This window comes from Pteropus alecto, unplaced genomic scaffold (assembly GCF_000325575.1).
Source record: "Pteropus alecto unplaced genomic scaffold, ASM32557v1 scaffold215, whole genome shotgun sequence".
NCBI lineage: Eukaryota > Metazoa > Chordata > Mammalia > Chiroptera > Pteropodidae > Pteropus > Pteropus alecto.
In genome coordinates this window covers 1,014,332-1,019,144 of record NW_006436287.1, presented here as the reverse complement: position 1 = coordinate 1,019,144, position 4,813 = coordinate 1,014,332, and the positions used below count along the sequence as shown (strand labels likewise).

Genomic DNA, 4,813 nt, shown 5'->3' with positions numbered 1-4,813 from the left:
CCTACTTCATGACTTTATTATTAACTCCCCCACTTTTCACCCCAAAACTTCCACCTTAACAGCTCTCTTGATCTTTCCTCTAGGCTCAAAGGATGAGTCTTCTCCTTTCTAAGGCTGACTGCACTCCTGCCCTAGTTTCACCATCCATGCCTCCTCCAGGGCCTGCTCCATGACGTACACTCTTTAATATCTGACACTATTTCCCCATCCTTCACTGTCCAGTACCTCCTTTCCCTCTGCCTACAAGATGCTCAGTAGCTTTTGATTTTCCACCAAAAAAGAAATAATAAGCCCCTTGGTCTATGTCGTGCTAACCCTCTCCAAGCTTCTGACCCATATTGCTCATTTCATCCATCATCAAAAATTCTCAAAAGCAGGGTGGACACCTGCTGCCTCTGCTTTTTCACCTTCTGTTTGCTCCTTCTCCCACTTTGATCTGGGTTCTGCCCCTGTGTGTCCACCAACACCACTCTCTTAAAGGTCACTAGTGTTTGTACACTGTTTCCAAAGACCCCTTCTGATCCCCACCTGCTTTCTGCAGTATCAGATACTGTTGGCAAGTTCCTCCTCCATTGAATTCTCTCCTCGCTTGGCTTCCATGACAACCCTTTCTCCTCACTCCCCTCTTCCCTTACTGACCAATCCTCATCTGTCCGTCCTACCATGCTATGCCAAATTCATCTCCCGAAAGCTCCCAATAAGTGTTTCTCTGTTTAGAAACTGTCAATGGCTCACCACCGCCTGTAGAAAAAAAAAATCATGGAGTTATAAAATAATGCAACTATCTGCAATGCATAACATATAATGCAATAATATGTCAGAGGGGTTCAAACATTTTTAAGCAGCAGAATCCATTAAAAAGAATCTTTCTCAGAAGCCCAATGTTTAAAGAGCATAAAAACAATGTATTCTTTAAATATGGATCCTATAGCAGTGAGGAGTGAGGAACCCAGGAAATTTTAAGGGCTCTCATAATACTATTGGGAAACCACTGAACCAATTAAATTCTTCAGACTGCAGATGAGAAAATGGACCCACAGAAGAAAAGTGATTGGTAGAAAGTAGCACACCATTTGAGGTAGTCAATCAACACATTTCAGTAAGTGCCTACCGAGTCTCAGGCCCATTCTAGGTGCTAGGGATAAAGAAGGAAACAAGAGGGACATGGTCCTGCCCTGGAGGGGCTGACAGCCCAGTGGGGAATGAATCAAGTATTATGAATAACTACTGAAGTGGTTTCAAGTATGCAAAGGGAGCTGTGAGCACATGTAAGATGAGACTTACTTGGTCTGAAGGGTAGAGTGGGCCACTCTGGAGAAATGACACATGTAAACTGAGCCCTAAAGGATAGATAAGTAGCTGGCCAAAAATAGGGGGAAGAGCATTGGTGCAGATGAAACAGCTTGGGTAAAGGTCGAGATAGTGAGTTTGATGGCTGGAACCTCTGGAAAGCCCAGCAACTTCTACTCAAAGCCCTAGAGCTGGATGAGACAAACTGAAGAAGCAGGCAGCCCCATAAGCCTAGCTGAGGACACTGGCTTCAGAGGCTGGAAGGCCAAGGAAAGGTTCTCAGGTGTTAGACTCTGGTCATTGAATTAGAAGACAGTCCACTGCTAAATGCAATGTGGAATCATGGATTGGATCCTGGAACATAAAACAGACATTAGTGGGAAAACAAGAAATCTGAATAAGTTCTGCAGTTCAGTTTAATAGTATTATATACCATGCTAATTTCTTAGTTTTGACAAATGTACCATAATCTATAAGATGTTAACATTAGGGGAAGCTGGATGAAGGACAAACAGAAACTCTGTATCATCTCCTCAACTCTTCTGTAAATCCAAAACTATTTCAAAATAAAGTTTTAAAAATCCATATTCCTTCTGGCACCAAGGCAGACAGAAGCAAAACTGGATGTGGAGAGAGAGATTACAGTAATAATGATGACTAACACTTAAACTGTTCTTCCTGTATACCAGGCATTTTTCCAGACACTTAATGTGTTTAACTCATTCAATTCTCACAACTCCATGAGATTGGTGTTATTATTTCCCTTCATTAGGCAGATGAGGAATCTAAGCACAGAAAGGTTAAGTCCCTTGTCTAAGGACAACACAGCTACTGGGTGGAAGTGCTGGGATTGAAGGATTTGAATATTGGCTGTCTAGCTCCAGAGTCCCAAGTACTTGACCTCAGGCTATATTGCCAGAGGATATTGCAAGAATCAGGCAGAAATCATGAGCGCATGGACTAGGGTAATAATACTATAGAAAGAATGCTATAGAAGTGGAGCAATATCGCTAGACTTAAAATATATATTAGAAGCGGAATCAACAGTGCTTGCTTTTGAATTAGAACATGGTGGTTGAAGAAGAGGGAGGAAGCAAGAAATGACTCCTGGACTTCCAGCTTAAGAGTAGGGACCAGAACCTAGTCTCATGCTTGGTCCTGTGCTTCTTCCTGCCAATGAAGGAATCCTAGACAGTTCACAATCTGGCTGTCCCTTTATTTTACACATTCCCAGAATGCAAAACAAACTGGATCATTTGCTGTTCCCACACAGGCCCTGCCCTATCCCATCTCTATGTCCTTGTACAAGCTGTTCCCTCCACTGAAATTCTCTCCTCCATCTCCCTTGGTCCAAATTTGATCCACCTTTCAGGGCTCAGTCAAATATCACCTTTTCCAGAAGCTTTCTATGCCCTCCACAATGAGAAGCACTAACTCTCTCCTCTAGATGCTAGCATGGTTTGGCTCTCTTTGGCAGTGACCTTCCATCCTATAATAATATAGTTATTTCAGTAGGTCTTGGTTGTTGCTCACTTTTGTATCCTCAGCACCTAGCATAGTAAGTATACAAAAAGACTGAGTAAACCTACAAGCTCTATCTTATTTTCCTTTGCCCTCTTTCTAGTTCCCTTTTCTGTCCCCAGCAACCCAGTATGTACACACACACACACACACACACACACACACACACACACACACACACCACCTCGCACCTATGCTGGTGATTTGCATATTTTAGGGGCTTGTTTAAAGATGATGAGTTGGTACCATGCTATCTCATTAATTGCTTCCATCTTCTCCAATCCCCAAGCAGCTATGCCAACCCCCAGACACACCCTCTCTGGAAGCCCATTTACAAGCAGATCAAAGAAGCCTTACCCAAAGATGGAGAGGTGGGAGAACATGAGAAGGAAATGAGCAGGCATTGGTGCATCTGAAATTGCCCCCTCAAACCCATCCAGTCAGCTCCTACAACATGCCTGGCAGAGTATGAGACCCCAATGAACTCAATTCAGCCTTGGCCCTTAAAGTACTTAGAGACCAGTGGGGAGGTGCCTGGCTATCAGACTGGGCTACCACAAATCATGATAAGGTAGTCATCCCCCAGCATAAAAACCTCCTGGTGGCTGCTCAACATTCATGGATCTGCAGGACTCTCCTTTCCCCAAGTCTTAGGCTCAGGCTGCAACCAAAAATTTTGGAGCCCTACTCACCCAAGCTGTTGCTGGCCTTTCTGCCTTTCCTCATGCTGACAGAGCTATCTTAAACTAGTCTCCTTAATGACTCCTCCCACCAGTACATCCCTTTGTCTGATTGTCCCATAGATGACTCACTCAGACCCTGTGAAGGCCCCTCCCTCCACTTCCCTAACAAACTGAATGAGAACTTTTCTCTGAGACCCACCAAATCCTATGTGCACATCTCTGGGACACAGCACATATTAGATGCTTATTTATAACATCTGTTTCTATGTCTGTCACTATCCCCAACCCCCCAACTAGACTGAGTGCCTTTAGGACAATGACTATGTCTCTGTATCCCCAAGCTTGGCACAGTATTTGGTACCAAGAATTCTGGGTTACATTTGTTAAAGGTAAGTTCATGAGTGTGGTAGTGTTCCAGTGAGTGCTAAATTAGATTGCTTCAGCCAGAAACCAAGAGACGCTCCAGGGCCAGATCCCAAATATTGCTCACCCTTCTGCTCCTCCCCCTCCCAGGAACTAGAATTTAATTTTAGCAGGAAGGGCCACTTCCCCTTTGCTCCTGCCGGCTGGGCAAAAGGTAGGAATGGGCAAAAGGCAGCAATAGGCAAAGGGAGCATCTCTAGTTAGGCATCTGGAGAGAGAACTCGGTTCTCCTTAGTGGAAAACCCTGTCTGTCTGCCTCCTTCTGGGAGAAAAGATGGGAGTAAGAGGTCCAGAGGGAAGGAGGAGAGGGCAGGCTTAGGACTGCCAAGTGCTTGGAGGGCCCAGCCACCTTGGCAGGAAGATGACCACACCCAGATGCGGTGGGTAGTAAACGGGATGGGGCAGAGAGTGCCTGCCCTGCCACAGATACTGACTGGATGCGTCATTTTCGCGGGAATCCTGTAAATCACTCAACACAAAAGGTGCTGACAAAGGAAGCAGAGTTCCATTTCACACTCTATCTGGAGAAGGGGAGGGAGCTTCAGTTTTTAGAAAAGGAACCCCTGAAGGGAGCAGAGATTGGAAAAGACCAGAAACCTCAGTGGCCCTATCTCACCCACTAATGCTCACCACGACTTCTCTGGCAGCTTCCAGTAGGGCCCGCCTAGCTGCCTCTCCATTTAGCGTCCAGATGCTGCAGAGACGGAACTCTGGCTACCGGGTTCTTCTCCTAGCTCTGCCACTGTCTGCTCTTGAACCCCTGAGCTAGTAGCCTTACCCTTCTTTGGGCCTTTGTTTCCTCATCTGTAAAATGGGGCCAGGATGTAGTAGAGGGGCCTGTGGAAGCCCTTTCAGCTCGGACATTGCTAGATCCAGAAGCCCGCACAGCGCAACAC

The 4,813-nt window shown here is 45.6% G+C and overlaps 1 long non-coding RNA gene across 1 annotated transcript in view; it reads right to left on the bottom strand.

Moving 5' to 3' along the window:
- The window catches only part of LOC112480296, a 29,027-nt gene extending 24,228 nt beyond the window's left edge, over positions 1–4,799 (bottom strand). The window contains exon 1 of the long non-coding RNA XR_003046538.1: positions 4,696–4,799. This is a non-coding gene — a long non-coding RNA (uncharacterized LOC112480296). The remainder of the gene's footprint in view (positions 1–4,695) is intronic.
- Between the last annotated feature and the right edge of the window lie 14 nt (positions 4,800–4,813).